Source organism: Mustela lutreola, chromosome 1 (genome assembly GCF_030435805.1).
Source record: "Mustela lutreola isolate mMusLut2 chromosome 1, mMusLut2.pri, whole genome shotgun sequence".
Taxonomy (NCBI): domain Eukaryota; kingdom Metazoa; phylum Chordata; class Mammalia; order Carnivora; family Mustelidae; genus Mustela; species Mustela lutreola.
In genome coordinates, this window is record NC_081290.1 from 285,331,961 (window position 1) to 285,345,638 (window position 13,678).

Consider the following 13,678-nt stretch of genomic DNA (forward strand, 5'->3'; position numbering starts at 1 on the left):
AATTCCTGCTGACTCATTCCTCTGGTCTGGCCTGAGGGACTAGGCGGGGGACCCTTCACGGCCACTGGGCAGACCAGGGTCCCATGGGCCACAGCCCTGCCACCAACTCCAACGACAAAGCCTATTCAAAAGGAGGGCTTACTGAGTCTGTCTCCCCCAGAAATGGAGAAGACCAACCCAGGACTTCCTGAGAATCCAGGGGAGCCTTTCATCAAAGGCACCTTCAGTCCAGAAATCCCCAAGAGGCTTGGTGCAGGGGGGGATTCCTAGAGAGCTAAAGAAGTAGAGTCTGGGCTGGGCTGGGCTTGCCACCCTCTCCCAGGCTGCACCCAAGACCAGGCTCCCATACTTCATTTCTAAGCCTTAAAATATTGATGTGAGGGCTCAGGGCCAACAGGCTGAAATCCTACATGCTCGCGATTGGGTTTCAGCCCCGGCCAGGAGTGTAATGAGGAGCGAGGCTAGCTAGAGCCTGAGCAGGCCTAGCAGCTTCCTGGAGGTCTCTGAGCCCAAGTATGGTCTTACTTAGTGGCCTCCTACCATGCCCCGAGCCTCAGCGAATTCAGGCCACAGGCAGGGTGTAGAGCCCAGCAGGTTTAAAGAAAGCAGGTGACTTGGAATGCCCCCATGCGTCTGGTGGATGAGACAGGCCCTCCCACCATCCCTCATTTGGCAGGGATCCTGAGGATAGCACCAAGGGTAGAAACCTATCTTTGGATCTTGTGCCTCTACCGACGGTGTGGCCTTGGATAAGTCACCTGTCTCTCTAAACTAGATGAAGATAGCTGTTCCTACCCTACAGCATTGTTGTGGTGAGTCACTGATGTGAGCTGAGAAAGGGCAGGCCAGAGTCAGGGCCCCACAAAGGGTAGCTGTGCCCTTCTACTGATTGCCAGAGGGATTCCCAGAGGCTGGAAGACAGGACCTGTTGTCAGGAAGGGCACACTTGCAAGCCATGCAAGCCACTAGGAGAGCAAAGCCTACAAGGACTCTGGCAATGTGGGGCCTCCCAGAGGTCTAAGAGGGTGGGGGTGGGAGGGCCTTTTCTAATGAGGGAGCAGAAGCCCCCCGGGGGGGGGGGACCACAAGTGACTCCTCCTGCAGCCTTCCCGCCCCCCCACTCCTCGGTGGGACACAAGTGACATTCTTCCAGGAATCTCTATCAACTATCTTAATGCTAACACCTTGCTAGGGGGGGGGGGAGCCTTAACTTGACAATGGCAAGGGTATCTTGTACGTGCTCTTTAGCAAATGAAAGTTCTTTTAAAACCTCCCTTTTTCCTTACATCCCCCAACCCCACAGTGTACAACCAGCCACCCCTCACAACCCCGGGGCAGCAGCTTTTTCTGCCCACGGGTCCTGTCCTCCTGCTTTAATAAGCCACCACTTTGCACTAAAGACGTCTCAAGATTTCTTTCTTTCTCAACTGTCGACTTCGAACTCTAACGTCATCTTCCCTACATCATTTTCCATTTTTTGAGGAAAAAGGCCTTTTTCCACTTTCAAAAAACAAATACTTCAATATGATTATTAAAACCGGGTCGTATTTTAAATACTCATACCAAACAAACTGGTTCTTTTATCACACACGCAAAAGGTCCCATACGAGCTAATTTTACTGCACACAAGCTGATAGTGGGAAGGGGTACAGTGTGAAGAAATAGCTTTCAAGCCTGATCACGTTATCTCTGTGACAATCTGATTGTCCTTATGTAGAGATGACAGCCAAAATCTACATAGGAGGCCCAGCTGAGTTGGGGGGGGTAGACCCCGGGGCTGAGGCCATCCATCTGCTGGAAGTGATCCCCAGGGCCCCCCAAAGGGTGTCCTGTCTCCCCAGGATCTGTGTTTTAAAGCACAGTTAGAAGTCCTGAAGCCTTGGGGCACCTGGGTGGTTCAGTGGTTTAAGCCTCTGCCTTCAGCTCAGGTCATGATCTCAGGTCATGATCGGGTCCTGGGATCAAGCCTCACATCGAGCCCCACATCGGGCTCTCTGCTCAGCGGGGAGCCTGCTTCCTCCTCTCTCTCTGCCTGCCTCTCTGCCTACTTGTGATCTCTCTCTGTCTGTCAAATAGATAGATAAAAATCTTTAAAAAAAAAAAAAAAAAAGTCCCGAGGCTTTGAGCCAGGAGCTGCAGCCTATTGAGTCGCCTCCATCAGCCCTGGGCTCCGCAGCCTGGACTTGGGCCAGATGGCCTTGACGCAGAGCTCCTTACTGTGGGAAACAACCAGCAGGAAACCAGAGATGCCCTGTGCAGATGGGTGAGCTGAGATCCAAGGGCACAGGCAGGAGACCAGGATGGTGTATTCAGTATCAGTGTTTATTTCTTTTTCTTTTCTTTTTTAAAAAGATTTTATTTATTTATTTGACAGACACAGAGAGAGAGAGATCGAGCACACGCAGGGGGAGCCTCCAGCAGAGTGAGACAGAGAAGGAGGTGGGGCTCGAACCAAGGACCCTGGGGCCATGACCTGAGTTGAAGGAGGACGCTTAACCCACTGAGCCACGAAGGCTGCCCCACTGGGAATTGACTTAACACTACTGAGCACTGAGTACCATCTCTGTCAAAAGAGCGGAGTGTGTGTCCTGAGGGATGGAATCCAGCGTGGGGCTGGCTGGAGGGCAGATCCTGCCAAGGCCATGAAGGGATGGTTGAAAAGGGTCAGAAAATTGTGGCCGGGGAGGGTCCTTGTGGAGAGCTCTGGGTGCAGAGCTGGAGCTGGTCGACCCAAAGCGGGCTGCTCCTGAGCAAATTTCAGGATGCGCCTCTTTCTGGTGGTGTGAGGGCAGGGCCTGGAGGCTGGCCTCTGTGTAAGAACAGAAGGCAGACTTCCAGTTATACAATAAATAAGTCACGGGGAGGAAAAGTACAGCACGGCGAATAGTCAATGATACTGCAGCAACATTGCATGGTGACAGATGGTGACTACACGAACCGTAGTGACCGCCACTCAGGGTGCAGAACTGTCGAACCACCATGTCGTACACCTGAAACTCACATGACACTGTGCTTAACTACACTTCAATTTTAAAGAAGTGTTTTAAAAGAGGGTGGGGGGCACCCTGGGTGGCTCAGTCGGTTGAACATCTGCCTTTGGCTCAGGTCCTGATCTCAGGGTCCTGGTATGGAGCTGGGCACTGGGCTCCCTGCTCCCTGGGGAGCCTGCTTCTCCCTCTTCCACTCCCCCTGCTTGTGCTCCCTCTCGTTTTGTCTCTTTCTGTCAAATAAATAAAAACCTTAAAAAAAATAAAATAATTAAATAAAAGAGGGTGTAGACCAAGGTTCAAGGGCCCAGAGGCCAGGGTTGCCCGGGTCAGGCAGGTTGATGTGAACACCGTGTTCTTTCCAGGTTCACGCCCTGGCCACGTGCCAGGTTCTGTTCTCCGTTCTTTTAACGCGTTATTCCCTCATTTCATCCTTTTAACAGCCCTAGGAGGCAGGGCCCCCTGTCGCCCCCGTTTCACAGGCAAGGGACAGAGGCGCCAGACTGCGGCCCGGGTGGAGCCCGGGATGGGAACTCGGCCCCGTGGCGCGCGGGGCTCCCGCACCTTTCAGGGAACCGTCCCCGAGCACCCGGCCCGTGCGCGCCCTGCAGTGGGTGGAGGGGCCGGGAGAGGGCGGGGGTCTCACGGCCCGAGTCCGAGGGCGCGCGCGGCTTGGCGGAGGACTGCGCGGGCCCCCGGCCTTGGTCGCGGCTCGGATTAGAACCGACTCCGGGGACGGGAACCTTCGCGGGGTCACACGCTGGCGCCGCGGCCATGGCCGTGTCGTGTCGCTGTCGCTGTCGCGGCACCGGCAGCTTCGCGAAGCCAGTCGGAGCGAGGGGGACGGCGGTCGGCCGACTGAACACGGGGGTGCGACTCGGCGCAGGTCCCGGCGGGGCTGGGGGACTTCTGGGGGAGGGAGGCGGGCGCCGGAGGTTCGCCGGGGGCGCGGGGGGGGGGTGGGGGCCACTTCTCCGCGCAGGCCCCGCCCCTCCGCCTCCGGCCCCGCCCCTGCGGGGGGCCCGGCACCCTCCCTCGCCCAGAGGGAAGTGCCGCAGGAATCCCGTCGGGCCGGATTCCCTACCCCAAGGACAGCGGCTGGGCCTGGAATTCGGCCCAGGCAGCGGGGCTCGGAGGAGGGTCCAGCCGCAGCCTCCCAGGCCCCAGAAGATCTTCCAAGGTCGCCTTCCGCGCTCGCCTTCCTGCTCTCGCTCGGCGCCGTTACGGGGCGTTCCGAGAGGCTCTGGGACCCGCCGGGATCCCAGGGACGGTCGCCGGTTGGGCTTCCGTCGACCTCGGAGTAGCTTCTTCCCGCACCGTGGGGTCGGAGGGTTCCAAGTCGGTTAGCAAAAGGGGGTGGGGACAGGGCTAGGGCCGTCCAGGCTAGGGATGGCCAGTATCCCTAAGAGGAGAGACCCTCCCAGCAGGCAGAAGCCAGACCCTGGGCTGGGAGCAAGGAAGTGGGCTTGGCCCAGCGGTGCCCATGGCCTCCTGCCTGGATGACTGAGTGGGGTAAAGCCTCTGCCTTTGGCTCGGGTCATGAACCTAGGGTCCTGGGATTGAGCCCCACATCAGGCTCTCAACTCGGTGTGGGGCCCTCTGAGCCCTTCGATCACACCTCTCAGGATTGGGAGGTGGGGGGTTGGGTGGGGGCGGGTTGCTTCTGTTCTTCTCCCTGGTCCCTCCCACCTTTGCTTCCTCCAGGGGACCTTAACCCCATCCTACCAGGCAGAGATCACCGTGGCCACTGGGGGTTTGCTGAGTATCTTCCCAATCTCTCTGAGTCTATGGCTTTGGGATAATTTTGTGTCCTCCCCTTTTTTTCCCCCTTAAAATTGTATTGTTAAAAAAAAAATTGTATTGCTGCCTCAGGAACAGTAGATGGATCAATGGATGGACAGAGGAACGGGCAGACGGACAGAGATACAACGCGACCCCTGCAGTAGACCGTTAGTTACGGCGTCTAGGTGAAGAGCTTGTAGAGTTCACCGAACAAGTCTTTCACATTTTCTGTAGGTTTGACATTTTTCATAACGAAGTGAGAACCAGTAAGTGCACTCCTGGATATAGGTCCGTACCTGATAGAAATCACTGCTTATGTCCAGCAACAGGTGTGCGTGAAGGATGCCCACAGCACCACTCATAATAGCCCCATAGAGGAAGCCACAGGAATGCCCAGCAGGGGTAGAATGTATAAACAAATCGTGGTATATTCCCGCAGTTGAGGGCGACAGTGATGAAGGGCACACGCCATGGGGCGTCTGGGTGGCCCAGTGGGTTAACCGCCTGCCTTCGTGATCTCGAGGTCGTGATCTCAAGGTTCTGGGATTGAGCCCCGCGTTGGGCTCCCTGCTCCGAGGGGAGTCTGCCTCTCCCTCTGCCCCCAACCCCACTCTTGTGCTCTCACTCAAATAAATAAGCTCTTTTAAAAAAGAAAAAGAAAAAAAGAGCACATGCCATACCGTGAAGGAATTTCATGGACATGATGGAGAGCACAGAAAGATAGACAAAAGGGGACCCACGGATCCCATTTATATGAAGTTCTAGAACAGCAGACGCAGTCCATGGAGTCAGAAGTCAGGGTAATGGTCTCGTTGTAGGCAGTGTTGTTGGGAAGGGGCACCTGGAGCCTTTGGGAGCCTTCCAAGGGCTGGAAATGTCCTATATCTTGAGCTGAGTGCTAGTTACACAGGTGTGTGTGTATCATGTCCAAAATAATGAAGTTGTATATTAAAACCTGTGGACTTGGGGCGCCTGGGTGTCTCAGTTGTGCCTCTGTCTTTGGCTCGGGTCGTGATTCCAGGGTCCTGGGATCGATTTCCGTGTTGGGGTCCCTGCTCAGGGGGGAGTCCACTTCTCCCTCTCCCTCTGCCCGCCCCCTGCTTGTGCTCACTCTCTCTTTGGCTCTTTCTCTCTCAAATAAGTAACTAAAATCTTAAAAACAAACAAAGCAACATGTGGACTTTGTGTAAATTGTTCTTCAACTGCAGCATCTATCACGAGCCTTTTCCCGAGTCCTTTGAAATGTTCTTTAAAGACTCCACTGGCAGTGGCTGCATGTTCCCAGCTGCGGAGGAGACCCATCCACCCTCACTCACTGCGCTCAGAACTGACATGGGAGCCACAGCCCCCAAGCCGCCGACTGCTCCCGCTGTTGACTGCAAAGAACAGGCACCACTGCAGGTCACCTTCAAAAGGAAAGTAATTCGGGCAGCCTGGCTGGCTCAGTCTTCAGAGCATGCCAAGTCTTGATCTCGAGGTCGTGAGTTCGAGCCACACATTGGATTTAGAGATTACTTACAAAAAATAAAAAAGAAGAAGAAGAAGGGAAATCATTTATTGGGAGACTCTCAAGGAAAGCCCTTCCCGGATCCTCCTGGGAAGGGGAGGAAACCTGCTTTGGAAAGAAAGAGAAGCTTCCAGAACAGGCAGGTCTAGGAGCCACTGTGGCCACCACTGATGACACCAGGGACAGTGTCACTGTGGGATCCTGCAGCCACAGCCACCAGAAAGAGCTCCCAGGGAAGCAATGGTGGTGGTAGAGGTTTTGCCAGCTGTGACCCTTGGCCAGTGATTTCTGGGGGGTCTTCCTGTACCTCACCCCCTCAGGCCCAGGGTCAGGCGATTCCAGCATGTCCTGATTTCCAAACACCCTGGGGCAGGGGGACTGCCCGCCTGTGGCTCTCCCAGCTCCTGCAGACGGAAGCCCCGGTGCCCACCTTCCGTGTCTCTCTGCAGGACTCTGGCTTGAGACAGGGCCTGGTAAGAACGATGTTCAAGGAAGTGGTTGGGGTCTCTCGATTTTGAACAGAAGAAAAGGGTCCTAAGCCAGTTTTGTGGGTCTGTGGGGTTTGTGGCTTTTTAGAGACTTTATTTGTTTGAGAGAGAGTGAGCACAAGCAGGGGGAGGGGCAGTGTGGCAAGAAGGAGTAGACTCCCCGCTGAGCAGAGAGCGTGGCACGGGACTCGATCCCAGGACCCTGAGGACGGGGCTCAGGTCATGACCTGAGCCGAAGGCAGACGCTTAACTGACTGAGCCACTCAGGCCCCCCAGGTTGTGGTTTTGAGACGAGTCTTAGTCTCTAACATCGAGTGGTGAGGTCTGCCTCACGCCTTGCCAGGAGAAATCAGGGCAACACGTGGAAACTCCGAGCCCACGCAGTGCCTGCACTTGGGGGACAGCCGGCAGTTAGTTGCTGTGACCATCCTCCTCCTCACTTGGCAGATGAGAAGAGTGAGCTCGAGGTGCTGGCGGCGTTTCGGTGGGTGACCCAGCCAGGAGGTGGCAGGGCGGGGGTCCAAACACAGGAGGGAGAGGGCCCGGCTGCTCACTCAGCTCTCGCTGAGCCTCAGGCCCTGAAACAAGTCTGCTGTGGCCCCCGGTCCCGAGGGACAGGGCAGCAGGATGAAGGGGAGGGGGCGCCAACGTGTCTTCACTTTCCTGAGGCTGCCACGTGGAACAGTGAGGGGCCGTGGCCCAGGCCTGTCACCTTGTCTCACCCGGGGCCCTGCCAGCCGGGGTGCATTGCAAGGCAGGGGCCAAAGGCTACTGTTGACAGAAGCTCTGAGAAGGGCAGGGCCCCAAACCAAGTTCCACGACACTTCCTCCGGGAAGCCTTCCCTGCTGTGCTGGCCAGCCTTCCAGGAGGCCTCCCCCCGTGTCCCCTCCTCCGTGTTCCCCAACTGAAGTGCGTCTCCCTGTCAGACTATGGACCCCCCCCTCCCACAGGGTGGGAAGCAGGAATTCCCTGGTGGCCAGTGTGTGCCCAGTATAGATCATGGCACAGAGTGGGTGCTCAGCAAACAGCCTTCGAATGAATGAGTGAGGAAATGAACGAGTGCGTGGAAGCCCCGACCGCACTGGGAGGCGAGGGGGCGCAGCTTCAGAACGGGGGAGCACTGGGCTCGAGCCTTCCTTGGGCAGGTAGGCCGGCATGTGGGGGTAGGGCTGCCCCCCTGGGTCCCTTGTCTCCAACTGGGCACCCTGCAATCTCCCCTCCACCCCCACTCTGTCTCGTTCCTTCTCGCCGTGCGGCATTAACACTCGTGCCTCCAGCTTTGGTCCCTGTCAGAACATGCCTTCCCTCCTCGTCCACAGGGAAAATGGTCAGCCTCAAGGAGACATTTAGGGCTGTGCCTGCTCTGCACCTGCCCAGCACACACCCTGGCTGGACCTGAGGGACCCCCCCCCCCCCCTTGAGGCTGCGTGGGAACCCCTGGAAGCAGCAGTATCTGTCCCGCCAGGTAGGCTGGCGGGGCCAGCCTGGGGACAGTGCGTTCCTTCCTGGCTGGTCCACCACCCTTGCCTGGCATGAAGGCTATGACAGCGGCAGTTGCCCACAGCCACGTGTCCCTTGGCCACCAGCCCGCCCCATCTCAGACCTTGGGCCATGTCCCAGGGATCCAATGTGGAGCAAAAGTTCTGCTCCCGCCTCCTGGCCCTTTCTCTGCTGGGAGTCCTGGGACAGGATGAAGGGGTCCTGGGGCTCAGGTTGGCACAGCCATTTTGCCTAGTGTGGCCTCCTGAGCTCCCCAAGTCACTGGGGGTAGGAGAGGGTGGCCCAGGCGCCCCCATGGCTGGTGGCAGCCTAAGGCTCTGGCTTTTGGGGATGACCTGAACCCTGCCCAGCTGACCAAAGGGGACAAGAGGCTGGAGCGCATTTGGGTTTCTTTCTCCAGGGAGGAAGCCCCTTCCCCATCAGCCTGTGGCTTGCCCGGGCCTTCCTGGGCTGACACTGTCAGGCCCCCAGGACTGAGGAATCAGAACTGAGCCGAGAGGAGATCGGAGAGCAGTGGGGCCTCCGGGAGGATCCTGGAGCTGACATCTGCCAGAGGTCCCAGGGCTCAGAAGTTGCCGCTCAGGTGAAGGTGGGACCGAGTGAGGGTCCAGACGGAGGGAACAGGAAAGACTTCCTAACCCAGGTGAGCCCCAGGGTACCCACCAGCCTTACCTCCCACCGTGAAGCCATAACCTACCAGACCCTCGCAGGGGTCCCTAGGAACTAGCCCAGGGTGGTGGAGTCCTGGGCACTGACTCTGTGACGTTGGTGACACTGTCCGGCTCCGGGCCTCGGGCTCCTCCTCCCTCCCAGGAACAGCAGTGAGGATCCCAGCCTGCCAGGCTTCGGTGTTCCCAAAGATGCAAGAGACACACTCACCGCCTTCCCCTGGCGCCTCCAGGGCAAGGATGGACTGGTCCCTCTCTGGGGGGAGGAAGGGCAGACAGGTGGTGGCCCCGCCCTGGCCAGGGTCTTTCTTATTGCTGGCTCCCTGCCAGCAGCTCCAGGGGCTGAAGGGAGTTGACCATGAACCGCTTTGGTGAGGGCCTCCAGTGGTCAAAGGGCAGCAACCTCCTGGGCCTGGCTGCCAGGCAATTAATGTATTAATTTATATTTTTGGAAATCATAAGCAAGTCAAAGTAACAATCACTGAAGCCTCTGTACAGAGGTCCTCCCGCAGAGCTGCCCCAGTTTTAAGATGAAACAGTGTTGCACTTTAAGATGAACTAACTTGCAGGATCCTCCCCAAAGGCAAAAAATATATGCGTATTTATATATTGCTTCCGTCTGCACTTTTCTTGGGCTAAAAGCATATGTAGCAATGCTCTACTTTATTTATTTATTTTTAAAAGATTTTATTTATTTGACACAGAGAGAGAGATCACAAGTAGGCAGAGACGCAGGCAGAGAGAGAGGAGGAAGCGGGCTCCCCGATGAGCAGAGAGCCCCACGGGGGCTGGACCCCGGGACCCTGAGATCATGACTTGAGCCGAAGGCAGAGGCTTAACCCACTGAGCCAGCCAGGCACCCCGCAAAGCTCTACTTTAAAAATGAACTGTGCAGGGCACAGTAACATGGTCAAGTACCTGTGTTTGTTTTTATTTTGTCCTTCGGCCAGACTGTCGAGAATGTCCTGGGTGTGGGTGAGCTCCAGCCACGCCTGAGAATGGAACTCGTACCTGTCTCGGATCCAGGGCAAAGGACCAAAGGCGACAGCTCCGGGATGAGCAGGGCGGGTCTCTCAGAGGCAGTGGCTGAGGTCAGATGGTGATGGGTGTTTGAGACCCACTGGATGAAGTCCAGGCAGGAGGCACGTCATCGGACGCCGCCTCGTCCGCGGGTCCCCCGGCCCGGCCTGCCTTGCCTCCGCTCTGCAGCTTCCGTGGCGCAGCCGCCAGCGGCCTTCCTGCTCCCCGGTTCTTCTCTCCTGCTTCGGCCGTTGTGCTTTGGGTCCATCCTCCCCCGGCGGCCTGGCTCTCCCGGGAGGAGGTTTCGGAGGTTGCTAAGAAGAGGCCTGAGCAGCACCTGCCTGTGTTGGAATCCAGGCGGGATGCCTTCCACTGCCAGCAGGGGGGCTCAGGCTGTCCCTGCTGCCAGGGGTTCTGACCCCTCTCTGTCCCTCTGGCCTCTGGCCTGGGGTGCCTGGGCCACTGTTGGGGCCGGGAGGAGGGTTGGGGAGCCCAGGTGGGGCTCACTGGGCGAAGCCAGAGAAACAGCACGCACAGCCTCTGGAATTAGATCCCAGAAACTGAAAGCGACCCATGATGGCTGACCACCCACCGTGGGCCACACCGTGCCCGGACACCCTTTTGCTGTTTCATCTGCTCCTCAGTGAGGTGGGCACACACGGTTGTTTCCATTTCACAGAACAGGGAGCCAAGGCTGCCCAGTTAGGAAGTGGTGTGGACTGAGCTTCCCCTGAGGGTGCCTCGCCCTTCCTCCTAACCCAGTGAGTCCCCATCTCCCTCCCAATGTCCTCAGGGCCACCTGGCCCCTCCAGGCCCTTTGAATATTCTGGACTGGCCACTCTGAACTTCTCGGCATCCTTCCAGAGCACATCCTGTCCTTCCTTGTCTCCAGGACTCCTCCGGTCTGCCGCCTCTCCGCCCCCTGGGCTTACGAACTATTCATACCAGGGTCTCTGGACACTTCTTCGTCTCTCCTCTCCCCGCTCTGCGTTGGACCCTGCCTGCCTCGATTCCCCAGCAGCAGTGGCGCCTCCTGGGCACCCCCTCAGGGTTTCTCACTTCCTCCCATCCAGGCCTGTGTCCCACTTTCTGCCAATGTATGCACCTGCCACTCGTGGCTCCGGGAGAGCCAGTCTCCGAACCCCGTGCCTTTTGAGCGCCCTGAGTGAGAAGGTTGGCAAGGGAGCAGACACCTCCCGAAAGGCCCCTGCGGAAGGAGGGGAGGCATGGGGAAGGAGGAGTGTGCTCTGGGAACGGAGGAGGCCCAGCGTGGCGGACAGAGGCATTGGCCAGAGGAAGAAAGAACTGGAAACCTTGATGTTCGTCCGCCATGTCCCAGTGGAGCCTGGTTCCAGGGGCCCAGCGATTTGAAGCTGGAATGGAAAAGGCTGTGATTGGAGGCTGGTGGTGCAGGGGTTAACCGGAGAGGGTAAAGGTCAGAGGCCCGGAGGAAGCCCAAGAGCGCACTCAGCCCTGGCACTCAGCCCTGGCCCTGGCGACAAGGGGACGGGGCCCCAGACAGAGGCTCACGGCTCCTGTCACTCCTGAACAACTGCATAGTCAGTGCGAGGTAAGCCCTGCTTACCTCGAGGTGAGAAAACAGAGACCAGAGAGGAACCGCAGGGGAGGGCAGCAGGACCCACAGCGCTGGGCCCCCAGGGACCGGGCCTGAGCACTGCCTGGAGCGGGTCTGGGCCACTTGGAGGCTGCTCAGGCCATCCGTCACTCCCCCTTCCTACCCCAGGAAAAATGTGGTTTCACTGGCAAGGGGAGGAAATAAATGTCTTTCTGTTTGGTTTGTGGGAGTGTGACCTCCAACCTGCCAGAGGCTGGGGGAGAGATTAGCGGGTCGCTCCCCATCCGCATCTGACTCCCGGCCCCACCTGCAGGTGTAAGAAATCACAACACACGCAGAGGCGGGGGCTGGGCGGTTAGCGGTGCAGGAGTGTTCTCGCTCCCTGGACTCATCACTCTAGCTTCCAAAGTGTGTCCCCCTCCTCCTGTGTGCCTGGCTACGTTTGCGTGAGGTCATTGTCGAGATGGAGTCAGCCGCTCACCAGGCTGGAAGAAACCTTGGACTTTTTCCTGGAGGTCTTCGGGCCTCCTCTGGCTCGACTCACTCAGCTCAAGGCCAGTCCATGAAGCACCTTACACACTTCTCAAGCGTCGGGAGTCTATTCGACTCGTGGGGTTAGGCCACCGTGCTGATCTGCATGATAACCTCCGGGCAAAGTTCCCCTGGCCCCGTATAACTGCGTGGTAAGGAGGGCAAAAGACAGTGATTACCATTTGTCATCCGCGGAACTTTCCAGAGTTAACCTGGGAAGCCGGGGCCTTGCGACATGGGCTGGCCCAGTGACCCTTGGCTCTGGAACTCTTGCTAGTGCTCTCCAGGCATGCATCCAAAAGCACCCAGGACCTTGGAGCTGGGTCTGGCCCTGCAACCTGGCCAGGTCTGGGCAGGTCTGGCCCTGCGACCTGTGGCCTCAAGCAGGCTGACTCATTCACTGAAACAAAATTTCTGAGCATTTGCTCACCTCCCTTTCAGCAAGGCGCCCCCGTCCCTGAGTAGGGGACCTCCCCGTGTTTATCCCCTGCAGGCTGCTTCCAGCTAGTGGTTCCCAGGACTCACAGGAAAGGGTGTCAGCTGTCATCTTGAGTGACCTTGGTTCTGCCCAATGTCTTGGTCTCCCAGAACCAGGACACTCTCTCTCAGGCCCCATCAGCGTCTTTGCCATCAGTTAAAGGCAGTCCCTCCGAAGCTCTGAGGGCCTGCTCTGGACACAACCTCCTCCCCTCCCACTAGCTTGTCCGTTCTCTGGCCACAGGTGCATCTCCAGGCCTCGGGTGACTGTACTGTCCCTGACTAGGGGCCCACTCAGGCCATAGACTCTTCTTCTCTTCCTTAACTGGTACACTCTCCGGGAGTCTTCATTCAAGCCCTCTCCTGCCCCACCCCCCCAGCCCTCTATTCTGCCGTGGTCTGCCCCCGACCCCCACCCCCACCCCACCGCCACCTGGGTGAGAGTCTCGCACCAGGGCTGAGAAGTGCTGTGCCCCTCTGCCTTGGCTCCAGGGGTGTCTAGAACACAGTCCAGTACCTAGAAAGTAATTGGTAAATGTTTCCATAATGAATTGAGCTGCGTTTGGAGAGTTGGCTTGCTTTTCCTTTCTCGGACTTTGGATCTCCTTCTTGCTCCTGAAGCTCTGAGGGCCCTCACCTCCTGTTTTCAGACAAAACAGAAACTTTCATTGCCGGAACTGGCCCCCCCACAGCTCCACCTCGTTCCTCTTGTTACCAAGGAAGACTGACCCAGACTAAGGCCAGCCCGCCTCCCCCAGACTCTGAATAACTCCCCCACCTTCCCTTTTGTGAACTCATCCCCCGTGGAAGTTTCTCATCTCACTGTGCTTGTCCCTCATTAACCACACAAAACCCCGCCTTAAGGCCACCTGCCCTCCCAGCTGCTTCTGCTCTCCCCACCGGCCCGGCTCCTCCGGGAAGCCCCTGTTGCCCTCTTCTAGGTCCTGGTGGGGGGAGGGGCCGGGCGCTCTGGTCCCCTCTCCTAGGTCACTGTCACCTGCTCCCAGGGTTTTAATTAATTACACCTCTTGCCTCCCCCGCACTAATACAGACTAGGTGCTCAAGGAGTATTAAAGAAATGCAGCCTTACTCTAGGTCACTTGGGTTCGTGCCGGCCAGGGTCTCAGACTGGCCGGCCACG

General features: G+C 57.7%; 1 long non-coding RNA gene across 1 annotated transcript; it reads left to right on the forward strand.

Annotated features, from left to right (window-relative positions):
• The first annotated feature begins 8,377 nt into the window (after positions 1–8,377).
• LOC131816760 (uncharacterized) lies at positions 8,378–11,751 on the forward strand. Its single transcript, XR_009348169.1, has 2 exons — positions 8,378–8,908; positions 9,884–11,751. It is a non-coding gene; the product is annotated as an uncharacterized LOC131816760 (long non-coding RNA).
• Positions 11,752–13,678: the final 1,927 nt, after the last annotated feature.